This window comes from Rhinatrema bivittatum, chromosome 6 (genome assembly GCF_901001135.1).
Source record: "Rhinatrema bivittatum chromosome 6, aRhiBiv1.1, whole genome shotgun sequence".
In the NCBI taxonomy this organism is placed as follows: Eukaryota; Metazoa; Chordata; class Amphibia; order Gymnophiona; family Rhinatrematidae; genus Rhinatrema; species Rhinatrema bivittatum.
This window is the reverse complement of record NC_042620.1, coordinates 204,741,240-204,758,873: the sequence shown is the minus strand read 5'-3', so window position 1 is coordinate 204,758,873 and position 17,634 is coordinate 204,741,240. Positions and strand designations below refer to the sequence as shown.

Here is a 17,634-nt window from a genome sequence, read left to right as displayed (position 1 = left end):
CCCCTATCCCTTCATCACTGCTTCCTTCCAGCTCTATATGGACCCTGGTTTAAGCCTCTCTATTTTCCCCTCCTGTGCCTTGTCCTAAGTGTACTTTGGTGTAGGCCCTTAGGAGTGCCTTTCTCCTTCAAAGTCTTTCTGCTTAAGAAAGAAGTACTCTCAGTGTTAGAATTCAGTTAGAGTCCAGCACCAATAGAGGTTTCCAAACAATAATGAGTTTATTATTTTTTCCATGCACAAAAGACAGTCCATATGTAAATTCTTCAATTTTCCCTTCTTTCAGAGGATCTTACATTTTCCCCAAGGTGGGAATTACAATTCACTTGGTTAGCCTTTAAAAACAAAAAATAACAAAGCCAACATGCCACATTTCCAGTTCTTCAGGGTTAGTGCAGTAATTAGTCAATCATTTGCTGAAGGTGATGTTAGCCCAGCTCACCAGGAACTTCAGCATTTAACCCAATCTTCTAGGCTTCTTAGAGAACTCATGGCTCAAGCATTCTATAAGGACAAGCTGCTGTTGGCATAACTCCTCAAATTTCAGTAACCATAAAGAAGCAAAACAAGGCACGCACAGTCAGGCAATGATTCCCCTATTTCAATTCTGACCAGATAGTCAGAAGGACTAGCACCTCTGTGGTTAAAACGGGCTTTCCTACAACCTCTCTCTTCCTTAGCTTGCAGGGAATGAACGATTCAGTTCATGTATAACTCAGGCCAGCTTTTTGAAGCCAGTTCTAAATCAACCAAAATACAGAACTTCTTTTAATGGTATTCTGGCTTCCCTGTAGCCTCTCTCTTACTTAATTGGCCTGCAGATGAGTGAACAGCTGAGTACATACACAGCTCAAGACAGTCCTTTAAAGTCAGTTTTTAATCCCACAAGATAAAAACAGTTAGTACTAATGCTCTGGCTTTTCTTGCAACTTAATTAATTGGCTCACAGGTGAGTGTGTAGCATGGCACAAGCATGATTCAGGACACAGACTCTTAAAGCAGGGTTTAAACAAACCAAATAAACAAACATTAGAAATATTCTATCTTTCCTACAGTTTCTCTCTCTCAATTGGCCTACAGGTGAGTATGTAGTGCAGCAGAAGCATGGTTCAGGACACAGTCTTTTTTTTTTCTTAAAGCCAGGGTTTCAGCAAAAAAACCTTCCCAAAGTTGCAGCCTTTAATCTTCCCTTCTTGATACTTCAGATTAAAGTAGACTATCCTTTTCCTGAATTACACCCTAGCAGCCTATCATGACTTCCTTGTAATTCTTTAGGCTAGCATTGGCCCTGGTTCCATTCTAGATCTTCCTCATCATCAGCAGCCTCCTCCATGCTGAAAAGTCCTCAATTGCTTCCTGGTCTCCAGTCAGATTGTCTGTTGTCTGTTGCCTCTAGTCTCTTGCCTCTCCCCTTTGTTCCTGAGTTCTCTCAGTACCCTGTCTTTATACAGAGGCTAGCCTATTACTTACAAGAAGGGTATGCTCTACCCCCTTCCTTCCCTGCTGCCAGCACTTTCAGGGGATGACTGCTAAGGCTTTTGGGTAAAGTAGGTTTCACCTGGCAGCTTTCTTCACTGCCTATTTTTTCTTTGTCTAACCTCAAAGAGCTTTCATTAACAAAAATGTCCCAAAGTTTCACTTTTATTACTTAAAGTACAGGGAACATCATTACACTTTATACAGTTCTTCTGATTTTAAGGGTAGTAACTGCCACTCCATATTTTGTACTAACTTTGCAGGGGAAGAGTTCAGTATGTTTGCATTAAATAGCTTGTAAGAAGACAGGCTAAAACCAGGAGTTTGTGCGTTTGTATTAAATAGCTAGTCAGAAGGCAGGCAAAAAACAGGAGTTTATGCATTTGTATTAAATAGTTAGTCAAAAGGCAGGCTAAAACCAGGAGTTTGTGTGTTTGTCCCTTATTGAGAGAAGCTAAACAGTTTAGGGCTCTTTAGCTTGGAAAAGAGATTACTGAGAGGGAATGTAATTGAAATTTATAAAATCATAAGTGGGGTGGAATGGGTAAACCAGGGGCGATTCAAGAAAATCTGCTGCCTGAGGCGAGGGAGGCAAGAGTGCCCCTCCCCCGAGGCATACCACAGATTAAATCACTGAGGATGCCAAGGTAGAAGGTTCCCACTTGGAGTCTAGCCTTTTTGGTAATTTGAAATGTTGAAATGGGGAATGCAGAGGACAAGGTTCCCAGAGAAGTGACATAGAACACTGGTGATAATATTCCTAAGGAAGCTGGTAATCCTGTCACACTCCTAGGAACCCTGCCACCTGCCTCCCACCCTTCTACAGTATCTGCCCCCTGGGGATGTGGGAGGTGGGTGAATGGTGGGGGGTCTATGTGTGGTGCACTCTTTCAGGCCAGTGCAAGGGTATTAGGCATCCCAGATAAACCTTATAGACTTCAGTCTCTGGCCCTCCCCATACACAGTTAAAAATTACTAATTTATTTTTAAATTACCTGACCCAGAAAGAGAGATTTAACATGAAAAAAAGACATTCAATGGTCTTCTGAGATAGAAATATCACTTGCAATAGCATGTATATTACATTTACAAGCACTGCTGTGGTACCAACTATAAAACCCTGCAAAAAAGTCAGTTGAAACTCATATGATTTTAGGTCTATTGTTTTGCATATTGGGTGTTAGCTAAGCCATGAGTATACTGGATTACAATTATAAAATAGTAAACTTCCATATCAAAACAATTCTAACTGTCAGCACTCAAACAGTAACAAGCCTACCTATAAAAAGGTAATGCTGCAAATATTACACCAGGCCCTAAAATACCAAATACACCTCCTATTAGGAAAACAGAACAAGTCAAACTGCTCTAGAGCCCTACACAGAAACTACACACTAGCAGAATATCTCACCTCAGTTATACAGAACACAGATAAAATCCCCACCAGATAGAGAATAGAGAGAACATGATAATAAACAAAATGTGTAGACAAAAGCTCAACTGGAAACCTCAAATTACACTCTGTTTGCATTGCAACAATGGAAAACCAGAAACAAACATTCCTTATAAAATAAAATCAAGAAATATAAATAATTAACTATAAGAATAAACCATAGTAATAAAAAGAAATGTCAAAACAGCTGACAAATAGAATAATACCCGATGAACTCATACAAATTTTTTAAAATGCCCAAAAAGCAATAAAATATTTCAGACCAAGTAACACCCAATAATCAAACTAATAAAGATAATAAAAAAATGTTCTTACTCTCCTTACTCTCCAGTTACCCTGAGATTTTCATGGATTAGTGGGGGAGGAAGGGATGTATAAACTTTGTTCTCTAACACATGCTCACTCTTTCATCACATATGCTTGCTCTCTCACACACATATATGCACACACACATGCACTCTCCCACTCTTGCTTTCATTCACCCTTTCCCCTTCTCACCCACTCACACCCCCTCTTCCCTTCCTTCCATTTTAACTTACTCCTCCCCTTCCCTTTACTCTCATTAACATAGAAACATAGAAATGATAGCAGAAAAAGACCAAGCGGCTCATCCAGTCTGCCCAGCAAGCTCCCACACTTATTTTCCTATACTTATCTGTTTCACCAACCACCAAGTTCAGGGCCCTTTTGGTAACTGTTTGATTCAAATTTCCTGCCATCCCCTGCCATTGATGCAGAGAGTAATGTTGGAGTTGCATTAAAGGTGAGCATAAGGCTTAATGGTTAAGGGTAGTAATCACCGCATCAAGCAAGTTACCCCGATGCTTGTTTACCCAGACTGCACAGATCAATGCCTTGTTAGATGTTGTACGAATGAAAATCCTCTTTTCCACATTTCCCCCTACTGTGGAAGCAGAGAGCAACGTTGTATATGCATTCAAAGTGATGTATCAGGCTTTGTTGGTTTAGGGTAGTAACTGCCGTAATATGCAAGTTACCCCCATGCTTGTTTACCCAGACTGTGAAGTTCGGTCCTTGTTGGTTGTTGTCTGAATGCAAATCTTCTTTTCCACATTTCCCCTTGCCGTTGAAGCAGAGAGCAATGTGGGAGTTGCATTAACCATGCAAAGTCTTATTAAGTAAGGGTAGTAATCACCAGGTAGTAGCCTCCATTCCAGCAGGCCACCCCCATGGCTCTTCTCTTCATTCCCATCCTCTAGCCTTTATGGATCCACTGGTTTATCCCATCCCCCTTTGAAATCCTTCACAGTTTTAGTCTTCACCACTTCCTCCGGAAGGGCATTCCCAGGCATCCATTACCCTCTCCGTGAAGAAATACTTCCTGACATTGGTTCTGAGTCTTCCTCCCTGGAGTTTCAAATCATGACCCCTAGTTCTACTGATTATTTTCCAACGGAAAAGGTTTGTTGTTGACCATGGATCATTAAAACCTTTCAAGTATCTGAAAGTCTGTATCATATCCCCCCTGCTCCTCCTCTTCTCCAGGGTGTACATATTTAGGTTCTTCAATCTCTCCTCATAAGTCATTTTATGAAGACCTTCAACCTTTTTGGACGCCCTTCTCTGGACCGCCTCCATCCTGTCTCTGTCCCTTTTGAGATACGGTCTCCAGAACTGAACACAGTACTCCAGGTGAGGCCTCACCAAGGCCCTGTACAAGGGAATCAACACTTCCTTTCTCTTATTAGATATTCCTCTCTCTATGCAGCCCAGAATTCTTCTGGCTTTAGTTATCGCCTTGTCATATTGTTTTGCCGACTTTAGATTGTTAGACACTCATTAACACCCCTTCTGTTTTCTGTCACTCACTCATCTTCCTTTCCCTCCTTTTGACTCATCCTCTCTTTTTCCCTATCTTCCCATACACGTCCTTCCCTCTCATTCAGTCCCCTTTCTTCACATCTTTTCTCCCCTCTGTCATTCACCTCCATCTCTTTCCTCCTCACTCACACCCCCTGCCTTTCCATCCCTTTTAACTCATTCTTGCCTCTCCCTCACTTCCTTTTTGACTCACCCCTCCCTTTTCCTTCCCTCAGCTCTCTCATACCCTTTCTATTCCCTCTCTGTCACTCAATCCCTTTACTCGCTCTCCTTTTTGACTCACCACCCCACACTCACCCTTTTCCTTCCTTTACACCTTTTTCATCCCATCTCCTTTCCTCTCTTCTCTATCACTCATCTCCTTCTCGTACTTTCTCACTCAAATCCCCTGCCTTTCCTCCCTTCCCTTCTCCTCTCTTTTTCTTCCTCCAACTGGCAGTCACCATCCAATGCGGCCACGCTGGTCCGGCATTGAGCAGGGCCATCTTCTAACAGGTGGAGTGTAGGAACCCTGTCAACACGACATTTTATGCTCCTGTATCTTGCAGGGCCTTTTTCCTGTTGATAAAGAGTAGGAACCCCGCCAGCACATCATTTTTATGCATCGGCATCACGTGGGGCCTTTTTCCTGCTAGCATGGAGTGGGAAACTTGCCAGCACCTCATCAAGTGCATTGCCATCACGTTTGTCTTCCTTTATCCTGTCAGTGATGTGTGGGAACCCATTGACTTTCATTAAGCAAGGCAGTGAGGCAGCCACCACAAGGGTATTTTGGGGGCGCACTTTCTGCTGCCTCAAAATTTTTACGCCTGAGGCGGCCACTTCATCCTGCTTCATTCTAGTGCTTCCCCTGGGGTAAACAGGGAACAGTTATTTTAACCTTTCAAACAACACTAGCACTACAGGACATTCCATGAAATTAGCAACCTGCACATTTAAAACAAATCACAGGAAGTAGATTTTCACTCAGTACACAATCAAGCTATTGAATCTGCTTCTGGAGGACATGGTCAAGGAAACTAGCGGGGTTGGAAAGAGGATTGGACAAGTTCCTGAAGCAAAAGTCCATAACCAGATATTAGCTAGGTAGATATGGGAAAATTGGTGCTTATCCCTGGGAATGAAATATAAGAAATGGATCATCTATTGAGGATATAACAGGTACTTGAGACCCAGACTGGTTACTATTGGAGAAAAGAAGCTGGGCTTGCTAGACCTTGGTCTGATCCAGCATGGCACTTCTTATGTTCTTATAAGGGAGGGGAAGGAGACAGAAAAGGTATGAGAAGAGAGGGAAGTAAAGAGGATACAAGAGTGAGTGAGGAGAATTAGTGCATTCCTCTCACACACACCCTATCCCTACACATATACCTGAACATCCCACTCTCCTATCTCCCCCACATACACATACACACATACACTTACCCCTGCCTCACACACATACACACATCCTCCCTCCATCCGAATCTCCCTGTATCCACATCTATGGAGAAAACTGCAAGGCATGCATGTAGGAATCCTTTTGCAGAGTTCTGCAAGAGTTACTTGTACTTATAACTGGAAAATGCCTGCTTCCGAAAGATGATAATGCAATTATTATGTGTATTAGATACAATTATATACTTGTGCATTTCCACAAGAGGTACTGCAGATACCCTGATATTGTAATATGTTCCAATGATTTGGAACAAGATCCAAGTGCCTCAAAACTGATATGATATGTTTTGCTTTGAAAGTGCAAAGTGCCACAAAGAAATCAATAACATTTATAAAATTTCATGAAAATGTCCAAATCTTATTGCGAACAAATAGAGTTCACCAAAAACACATACACAAAATCAAAATCTGGTAACTTCATCAACAAAGGACCTATCCGAGCTGCATTTCAGCATAATAGCCTGCTTCGGTATCCAAGAAATCTTCCATAACATCTATCCAGCACTAAAAAAAAAATTATTCAATGATGTGTGGCGGCACCACCATGAGTTGGCCACTAGATGTCACTAGGTCCCTGTATAGAATCTTAATATCATGAGCCTTCCAGCCCTCTCAGCCCTCCCAACTTGGAAAGTCTGGATTGGATGCCCCAATCCTATTTAGCCCAGCCATTTTAGTGTTCGAGGGAGTTAGTTTGATTTAGATTCAGAGCAGTGAGAACATAGCTTTTCCATACTCTGGTGAAGCTTCTCTGCCTCATCAGGAAGTTTGAGGTCGATGCTCAGAAGTCATTTAGATGGATAGCTAAAATGTTATTCATCTAAATGGCTACCTGGCTATATTCAAAGCTGTATGTGGCTAAATTCTAGCTGCATATGTATGTTGGGGACATTTCAGGGATGGGCAGGAGGCGTTTCCAGGTGCAGTAGAGTTAGTTGCATAAGTTAAGTGGCTAACTCCGAATATTGGAGCCATAGGGCTGTCCTAAAGTTGGCCGGATATACTAATCTGGCTAATTTTAAGATAGCCAGGGATATTTAGCGGCATGGCCGCACCATTGAATATCCACTTTAAATTAGCTGGATAGCTATATCTGGCTACCTTAACTAGCCACTCCACAGCTGAATATTGGCACCTATATTTTTAACAGGTGCCTCTCTGTGCCACCTGTATTGTGTTGTTCTGTATTTAGCTGCCGGGAGATAGATTTTTGCCTGATTCCCTTTGGGGCAAAATGTCTCTCATCCCAGAGAGCTGAAGACCTGTGAGCCCCTCTACTCTCTAGATGGGGTAAGCACGGTTGACAGATCTTCTGTATGAAATTTATGATGGCCAAGATGTAGCCTGACTTTTTGAGAAGGGACTCCTCTTTAAACCTTGCACCCTTTGGAGAAGGTTTCCCCTGGACACAAAGGACAAGGGCTAAAGACCTGTGAGCCTTAATCTGTACCCTACATGGGGCAAGCACCAGTAATAGTAAAGCAGCAGTCGCCGAGAGATTTTTCAGAGATCAAGTATTTGGATATTGTTTTGTGGGGATGTTTTCGACTCACCCCTCCCCATAGGGTGCAATACTGATGTAGCCTGTTCCCCTTTGACTTTTCCCCAAGAGAAGTCCACAGTAACAACTAAAATTGAAGGAACAAGGCCGGGAGACTCCAATCTGATCTCCACTCATGGGACCAGGATGGGCTGGGTGTCCAGGAAGGAAATGGAGTAAGGTAGGACTGTTTTTGCTGTGAATGTGGGGACCCTTCCAATAAAATTCTCAGTTAGCTGCTAGGTGAACTTAATACAAGTAAATCGCCATGGGAGTTCTACTCAGATGCCTGAAACAAAGGACACCTACCTACAAAGAAATACACTATTTGTCTTAGCATCTCACCCCCATGGGATGTCCCTACAGTCTGTACACATTGAAAGCAAGACACCATGGTCTAGGCATAAGTGAGATCTTCCCCCCCATAAAAATAATCCTCCCAGGATTAAGAGTTAAGCATGAGCATAAATTGCCTGCCAGAGCAGCCCCAAAGAGTAAAAGCAAGTTTGTGTTGCGTCAGCAGTAATTTCAAAGATGACCGAGGAATACCATAGGAATTCAAAATATATCATGTCAACCCCCTCAAGACATCAGTGACAATTGGACAATCATACCAAGAGCTTTCAAAATTCAAAATCACGTAAAAAAATATGTTAGCATGAAATAAATGCAGCAAACCACAAAATCTTAATAATAAAACATCTCACTTAATATCAGAATTCAAACTGTATAGAAAGAGTGTTTGATTTATGAAAGCACGATTGTTCCTTCATAGATAAGACTCTGTCTGTTCTAACAAGACCCAGATTTAGGCTTAGGCAACATAGGGAACTGTCTAGGGTGCAAACTTTAGAAAGTGCCAAATACCCTGCACCCAAGAGGAGCCTGCTCCCACATTCTGTATGTTGGCTCCATTTCAGTGCTGCAATGGCCTCCTCTTCCTCCCACCCCATCCAGTCTCCAGGGAACCCTTCTCTCCCCCATTCTGCAGTTCTGCCTACGGGTGCCAAATATATATTAAATCCAGCCCTGCCTCTAACCCGGTGAGTAGTACTTGTTCAAGTGCAAAACAATGTAGGTCCTCAAACGTATGATATTCCAAACAAAGAGGGACAAGTGGAGATTCAGTCTAATTCATCTTGATGCAACTGCAATGTTCCAAATGTCTTAATCATTACTTTCTCTGTTTTGCCAATATAGATTAAACCATACAGGCAGAAAATGTTCATAAAGCACAAAACACATTTAAAAATAAAGGTCCTTTGTTGATGGCATTACCAGGTTTTGATTTTGTTTATAGGCATTTTTAGTGAACTCTTTGTCTGCAATTAGATTTGGAATTTTTCATGAATTTTTCTAGTTATTTATAATTCTAATTTGATTAATTGCTAATTCAGAGTGCTCACAGTGACATAGGAATAAAAAATATAAATAAATATAAATATAGTTAATAAATATCAAAGTTTATCTAAATAACAAAACAATCAACAAACAAAATGACTGGACAAACCATCCAACCTTAATCCATTATAAGCATAATTGTGGCATAATCAGTTCATAGCGTTCTAATCTGAGGAGATATTGCTAAATCCATAGTAAGTTAAAATCAATGTATCATCATCATTATTTATTTATGAGATGCTTTTCCAACAAAAGACTTCAAAGTGAGTTGCAATCAAGATTTAAATGCAGCATGTCAAAAAGCAAGTATCAAATGCATTGGAATTTAAATGCATAGTAATTTTAAAATGGGCATTTTGGTGTGTCTCATTAGTAGACTATGTGAAAGGCTAAACAGAGAGAATAGCTTAATATGGTTATTGGTTAAAGATGAGCAGTTTCAGTGGGTCAAAAAATGAAAGAGTATGTCAGAAGTCTATGTATGGTTATTGTGGGTTTCAGAATTGGCTAGTGCCAAATGCTGCTTGAAAAAAATTAGGCTTTTACCATTTTTCTAAAGGTTAGGAGGTCTGAGGCAAGCCTGATGAAAGGTACATACAGTTGTTCTTGGGTATGGAATCACAAGGCGGGCGTGAGATAGTGAGCATAGCACATGGAAGTGTTTAGAGTAGTGAGGGAGTTTCTGAGCCAGGTTGGGGATATAGCCAGGAAAGGGATCTTAAATTTGATATATTAGAACAGGGGTGGCCAACTCCAGTCATTGAGAGCCACAAACATGCCAGGTTTTCAGGATATCCACAATGAATAGGCTTGAGATAGATTTGCATGCACTGCCTCCATTGAATGCAAATCCATCTCATGCCTATTCATTGTGGATATCCTGAAAACCTGGCATGTTTGTGGCTCTCGAGGACTGGCGTTGGCCACCCTTGCATTAGTGTTGGTATGTAGTGTAAACTTTTCAGGAGTTATTAGGTCCAATTTATATGCAATTATTATAATGCAAGCTGCAGCACTTTGTAAAAGTTGTAAGCAGCAATTTATGATTTTGTAGATTCCTATATACAATGAATTACAGTATTCCAGGTGAGAGATAATAGTGGCCTAAATAGCACTTACAAAGGCCATGCCCTCCAGTAATGGGCAGAGATGGCAGAGTTGGTGGAAGAAGGCCATGTTGGTTACTGCATGGATGTGGGCTTTGGTGGTAAGTTTGTTATCCAATATAAAGCCTAGACTCCAGATTTGTGAACTGAGGGTAAGCATTGTTCCCCCAAGGGTCACCTTCAAGAGAGGATGACTAGGATTGTTTTCTCTATCATAACATCTGTCTTTTAAGGATTTAGACTTAGTTTGTTTTGGAGTAGCCAGTTGGAAATTTCCTTTAAGGACTGGTTGAGGTGTGTGATGTCTTGATCCTGATTAGCGTCAATTGGGATTTGTAATTGAATGTCTTCAGTGTATGAGTACTGGGTAATGTGGCAGTCCTTGATGAGTTTGCCCAAAAGGGGGAGGGAGAGAAGGGTTGTATGCAAATATTGAAAAGAGTGGGAAATAGGATAGAACCTTGGGGTGCTCCACAAGAAAGCTTGAGGGGTTTGCAGATTGCTACTCCCATGAAAAAAGTTGAGCGCAGTTTTGGAGAAATTGTGAGAACCAAGCAAGCACGGGATCTGCCAGCCTCTGTAATGCAGTTGGGTTAGGAAGTGATTGTGGTCCACTGTGTTGAATGCTGCTCAGAGTTCCAATTAAGGTTGAATTTTCTGGTTGAGACAGAGTCAAGCATTGTCAACCAAGCTTAATAGTGTAGTTTCAGTGCTGTAATGCAGGGGTGGGCAAACTATGGCCCACGGGCAAAACTCAGCCTGACAACAGATTGTTTTTCTGGCCCTTCTCCTCCTCAGTTTGCCCCATTAGCTCAAGCCCACCGGCACCTTTAGTGTCATCAACCATGGCCTGATATAGCAGGCCTTTGTTGATGACTTCAACCTGGATGTCAGCAGCTGGAGGTGACATCCCCCTTAAAGGGAGCAGCAGGGCAGGAAGAGGAGAAAAATTGCCCAGTCGCAGAGAGGCCAATGCAGCTGCCAGTGGACCCCATGTCACCGGCAGTGAAGAGAAGAGGCCCATGCGGCCACTGGTGGACCCCCATTGTACCGTTGGCAAAGAAAGGAAGAGGTCGCTGGTGGATCCCATTCCACTGATGGCAAAGAAAGGAAGAAGCCTGTCTCTTCACATTGCCCGGTGGTGCAGAAGCTGCACATCTGCATTGCTAGGTGAACTGACCCTGTCTCGTAGTCTGTGCAGGCCTCGTGGTATTAAAAGCTCATGAGGGCAGCACTTTGCAGTATTTGAAATCATCATGGAGGAAGTGCTACACCTGTGAATTTTCAATGCCGCATGACCTGAAGAAAGGAGGAGCAGCAGAGCGGGCTTGGACAATGGATTGGCTTCTCCCTGGCACACAGCGGTGGTGACAGCATAGGCAGAGGAATAAAAGGCTCTGGAGGCTGCCGTGTGTGCGCACGCACGTGAGAGAATGAATGGATGCCTGCCTGATGTGTGTGTGTGTGTGTGTGAGAGAGAGAGAGAATAGGTATGTGTATGATTGAATAGGTACTTGCCTAGGGAGAGAGTGTGTGTTACAGGACCGGGCCGTGCCCCGGTCCCTCCTCCTACCTCGTGGCCGGCCCAGCCCGCACAGACTCCACTTTGGCCGGGTAGGCCCGACCAGCATCCTGCTGAGGCTCTCCCTGCGCTAGGGAGACGCTGCCGACCTGACGCGCTTGGCCCCACCCCCTAGGTGCGTGGCACCCGGGGAATGGAGCTTTAAAGGGGCCAGCGCAGGAAAAACAAAGTGGACGCCCCAGATGACGTCATACGCTGTAGAGTACCCTGCAGCTTGACTAGGACGGGGCCTTGCAACGAGGTTCACTCAGTTCCTGAGTTTCTAGTTGCTGCTTTGGATCTTGGATCATCTCTTCTGACTTCTGGCTTCTGACCAAGCTTCGTCCATTGACTCCATCTTCAGCTTCTGCCCCTGGTTTTGGTTTCGGACTTCTGGCTTCTGACCCGGCTCAGCTCAACGACTCTGATTCTAGCTTCCATCCCTGGCTTTGGCTTCAGACCTCTGGCTTCTGACCCGGCTTCGTTCTTGGACTCTGACTTCAGCTTCCTCCGTCTCCACATGTATCCGGTTCTTGCTGGCCCAGAGGATTCTAAGTCCCAGCAGCTCGGACTCTCATGGGCTCCTCCTGGGGGAGCCCCGGGCTTCCGAGGGTGAAGACTCTTCCAGCCTCCTGGGGCCTGCTGTCCTCATCAACCATCTCTTCGGCCGCTTCCTGGATCCTTGGTCGCATAGGGTCCCACCTAAGTCCAAGAGGTATGGGTCCCTATGGGCTCCACCTGGGGGGACCTCGGACTTCCAGTGGTGAAGCCTTCTTCGGAACCTCTCCTCAACGCTGCCTCCCGGCGGCAACGCTCACTGTGGGCCCCCACAGTGCAACACTTGCACTCTCAGCCGGCCCAAGGGTCTATGACCGTAACAGTTTGCAAGGCCATGGACGGCGGATTTTGCGGGCTTGAAAGCCATCCTGGGTATTGTACAGAGGTTGCAACAGCAACAAACTTGCTTCGATTCACTAATGGCCACCGTGCAGAGGTTAGCCGACCGCATCGACGGAGCCGCTGCTTCCAGTTCCCCGCTACCTGGAGTTGTGACCAATACCAGACCAGCCACGCCCATACAGGTGCCAGCACCCTTGCGGTATTCAGGGGAAGCGAGGTTATGTCGAGTATTCTTGAATCAATGTTACATTCACTTCAATCTACTACCTGCTCAGTTTCCCACGGACCGGATCAAAACGAGCTACATTATCTCCCTGTTGGATGGGAGACTGCTGGCATGGGCCTCTTTGCTGTGAGAGCATCAGGACTCCCGTCTAGCCAACCTGGTACAATTCTTCACCTCCTTCTGACGGATCTTCAATGAACCCTCTCGCAGGCCCACTGCTGCTTTTGGAATTATTGCAGCTACGCCAGGGCAACCGTCCTCTCTCTGAGTACGCGGTAGAGTTTCAGACCCTAGCTGCCGAGTTGAACTGGGGAGTGACAGCCTGCACGGCATATTTCTGGAGGGCCTCTCCCCTCAACTTCAGGATGAGCTGGCGGCCAGGGATCTCCCGGACAACTTGCATGATCTCATCGATCTGATGGGTCGCCGTATCCATCGCCGGTTCTGGGAGAGGAAGCCTGCTCAGAGACCCGGGAACTTTGGAACCACACCTTCCCGGAATGGGCACTCCCCTTCTGCCTCTCTGGGGGTTCAAGATGCAGAACCCATGCAGGTGGGTCGGGGCCCCATTTCTCAAGAAGAGAGGAGAAGACGACGGTCCCAGGGTCTGTGCCTGTACTGTGCTGGCAAGGGGCATTTCCTTGCCCGCTGTGGCGAGTGTCCAGGAAATGCCTGGACCTAGGGACAGTCAGGGAGCTAACCCTAGGTCACACCACTTCTGCCTCACTGTGTACTGTCCCAGTGACTTACTTCTTCCTGAAGGGGAGTTAGATACACTAGCCCTGGTTGACTCCGGAGCCGGGGGAAACTTCATCCTCAAGGACTTAGTCCAACAACTCTGGATTGGGGTCCAGCCCCAAAGACCCTCCCTCTGTGGGCCGGATTTTAAATACCCTGCTCGCGTAAATCCGGCCGGATTTACGCGTGCAGGGCCCTTGCGCGCCGGCGCGCGCACAGCCCTGGGAAGCGAGTAAGTCCCGGGGCTTCGTAAAAGGGGCGGGGAGGGGGCGTGTCTGGGGTCAGGGGGAGGGGCGGGACCGGGGGCGTGGTGCTGGCCCGGGGGCGTGGTCGAGGCCTCCGGACCAGCCCCCGGGTTGGGTGATGGCGCGCCAGCAGCCCGCTGGTGCACGCAGATTTAAGTCTGCTTTCAGCAGGTGTAAATCTGCCAACAAAAGGTAGGGGGGGTTTAGATAGGGCTGGGGGGGTGGGCTAGGTAGGGGAAGGGAGGGGAAGGTGTGGGGGGGGTGGAAAGAAAATTCCCTCCGAGGCCGCTCCGATTTCGGAGCGGCCTCGGAGGGAACAGGCAGCGCGCGCCGGGCTCGTCGCGCGCAGGTTGCACAAATGTGCACCCCCTTGCGCGCGCTGACCCCGGATTTTATAAGATACGCGTGGCTACGCGCGTATCTTATAAAATCCAGCGTACTTTTGTTCGCGCCTGGTGCGCGAACAAAAGTACGCGCTCGCGCAAATTTATAAAATCTGCCTCTGTGTGTCTTCCATTCAGGGGAGACTCCTTCCAGGTACCATCTCTACTCTTACCAAGCCTCTCACGCTACGCACTGGTATCCTGAATGTGGAGAAAATTTCGTTCCTCATCCTGGAAACGTCCATGCATCCGGTCATCCTGGGGCTTCCCTGGCTGCGGAAGCACTCTCCCGTAATCTGTTGGGATACCCTCCAGGTGGCATCCTGGGGGTCCTCGTGCTTCGACTCCTGTTTGACAGATGTTCCTCAACCACCGATACCTCTCCTGACGACTTCGTTGGCACTGCCGCCCACTATCAAGACTACCTCGATGTCTTCTCCAAGGAGAAAGCTGAGATCCTCCCGGAGCACCGCCCTTTCAACTGTGCGATCAACTTGCTTCCCGTACCACGCTGCCACGAGGACGAGTGTACCCGTTGTCACTCCCCGAGACATAGGCCATGTCTGCATACATCCAGAAGAACCTGGACCAAGGGATCATTCAACCATCCAAATCCCCGGCTGGAGCGGGGTTCTTCTTTGTAGCTAAGAAGGACGGGTCCCTCCGTCCCTGCATAGATTACCCTGGCCTGAACAGCATTACCCGGCATGACCGGTACCCTTTGCCCTTGATTCCGGAACTCCTGGGCAGACTTCAGGGGGCCAAGGTGTTCACGAAATTAGATCTCCGCGGGGCGTATAACCTGGTGAGGATTCGGCCAGGTGACGAATGGAAAACCGCATTTAACACAAGGGATGGCCACTACGAATACCAGGTCATGCCCTTCAGTCTCTGCAATGCCCCGGCAGTTTTTCAGAACCTCATGAACGAGGTTCTAAGGGAAATGCTACATACCTCCATAATTGTCTACCTTGACGATGTATTAATATATTCCAGGGACTTGGAGACACACCGCCATGATGTTCATCAAGTGCTACAGAAACTGCGAGATAATCGACTTTATGCAAAATTTGAGAAATGCTAATTTGAGCAAGAATCACTGCCCTTTCTTGGCTATATTGTATCCTCCACAGGGTTCCATATGGATCCAGAGAAGGTCGCGGCCATCAAAGGTTGGCCTCAACCTGTGGGAGTCAAAGCACTTCAGTGGTTCCTCAGGTTTGCCAATTTTTATCGGCAATTCATCCCACAATATTCCCAGATGGTGGCCCCGCTGTCGACCCTCACCAGAAAGGGGGGCCAACGCTAGGAACTGGCCGGCGACGGCCCTACGAGCCTTTCAGGAATTGAAGAACGCTTTCCTCCAGGACACATGCCTCCGGCACCTAGACCCTCAACACCAGTTCATCGTGGAAGTCGACGCCTCCGACATGGCTGTTGGGGGCCGTTCTAAACCAATTGTCCAATGGAGGCAAATCCCTGCCATGCTCCTACTATTCACGCAAATTCTCGCCCACAGAGAGGAACTACGGCATAGGGGATAAAGAGCTACTGCCCATCAAACTAGCATTCGAGGATGGTGCCAATGGTTGGAGGGGGCCCAATACCCAGTAGTCGTTTACACAGACATAAGAACTTGGAGTATCTGTGCCGCCCCCAGCGCCTTAATCCACGGTAGGCGTGCTGGTCATTCTTTATCAGCCGATTCAATTTTTCCCTCCGTTACCGACTGGCATCTAAGAACGTCCGAGCGGATGCGCTCTCCCGCATGACGGAGACAGAAGACACCATCAACCCGCCTCAATACATTCTGGACCCGGCCAAAGTTCTTCTAGCCGCGTCTGAGGTGGCCCCCGCGGATAAGACTGTGGTGCCCACTCGTTCACATAGGAGAGTGTTAGCGTGGGCCCACAATTCCCTGACCGCGGGGCATCCAGGAACAGCCAGGACGTTGGAACTTCTGACTGAGTTCTACTGGTGGCCGCAGATCAAGAAAGACATTCAACTCTATGTTCAGTCATGTTCTACCTGTGCCTGGCAGAAACCTTTGCATGGTCGCCCCTGGGGGCTCCTTCAGCCGCTACCCATTCCTACTGAGCCCTGGACTAATCTGTCCACAGACTTTATTGTAGATTTGCTTGTTTCAGATGGGAAGACCGTGATCTGGGTCACAGTCGACCATTTCTCGAAGATGGCTCACTTCGTGCCTCTCGCTAAACTGCCTTCAGTGCTACAATTGGCTAATCTCTTTACACAACATATCTTCCGACTACATGGACTCTCTTTGCATAGCCTTGGACCGTGGTCCCCAGTTTACAGCGAAATATTGGAAGGCCCTTTGCAAAAAATTTGGAGTACAACTAGACCTGACAACGGCCTTTCATCCCCAAGGCAAGGGCCAAGCCGAACGCACGAATCGTACCCTAAAGGCCTTCCTTCGAGCTTTCGTAGAAGACCTTCAAGATGATTGGGTCACCTTGTTACCATGGGCGGAGTTCTCCTACAACCGCCATAAACATTCTGCGACGGACCTGTCTCCCTTCCATGTGGTCTATGGGAAAACCCCCAGGCCTCCCTTGCCTTTGCCCATGATGATACCATCTCCCGCAGTACAACTTACGGCATGACAGTTGCACAATCTCTGGAGATCCACCCAGGAAAAACTCCGACTGACGGTAGCCAAGGCTAAAAGATACACTGACAGGTTATGGCGGCCTGCCCAGGTCTTCCTTCCAGGGGAGAAGGTTTGGTTGAGTACCAGGAACATCCACTTACGGACTCCCTCTATGCACCTGGCCCCCAGGTACATTGGTCCATTCACGGTAGTGGAGCGAGTAGGGGCAGTCTCCTATCAGTTACATCTGCCGTCCACCCTGAGGATCTACAACGTGTTCCACGTATCTCTGCTTAAGCCTGTGGTGCTCTCCATGTTTCATTACAAGCTTCCAGAACCCACCACCACTGAAGCCGAAACAGACGTCACCTATATGGTGAAGGATGTTCTGGACGTTCGGCTTCACCGTCGCCGGTGGGAACACCTCCTCTCGTGGGAAGGGTACGGCCCTGAGGAGAATTCCTGGGAACCTTCCTCCCATATCCTGGACAAGCCTCTCCTCAGTCAGTTCCACTTGGCTCATCCTGCTAAGCCCAGACCCCCGGGAAGGGGGCGTAGGAAGGGGGGTACTGTTACGGAACCGGGCCGTGCCCCGGTCCCTCCTCCTACCTTGGGGCCGGCCCGGCCCGCACGGACTGCTCTTCAGCCAAGTAGGCCTGACCAGCGCCCTGCTGCGGCTCTCCCTGCGCGAGGGAGATGCCGCCAACCCGATGTG

At 46.9% G+C, this 17,634-nt stretch overlaps 1 protein-coding gene across 9 annotated transcripts in view; it reads left to right on the top strand.

Moving 5' to 3' along the window:
- MLPH (melanophilin) overlaps positions 1-17,634 on the top strand; it is a 329,932-nt gene that overhangs the window by 78,053 nt on the left and 234,245 nt on the right. Inside the window, exon 1 of one of the 9 annotated variants that reach the window (XM_029606452.1) lies at positions 7,828-7,926. The exons of the other annotated variants lie outside the window; for them this stretch is intronic. The gene's annotated coding sequence lies outside the window, so the exon portion shown is untranslated. Of the gene's footprint in view, positions 1-7,827; positions 7,927-17,634 lie in introns of those variants that run through there. 9 annotated transcript variants of the gene reach the window in all.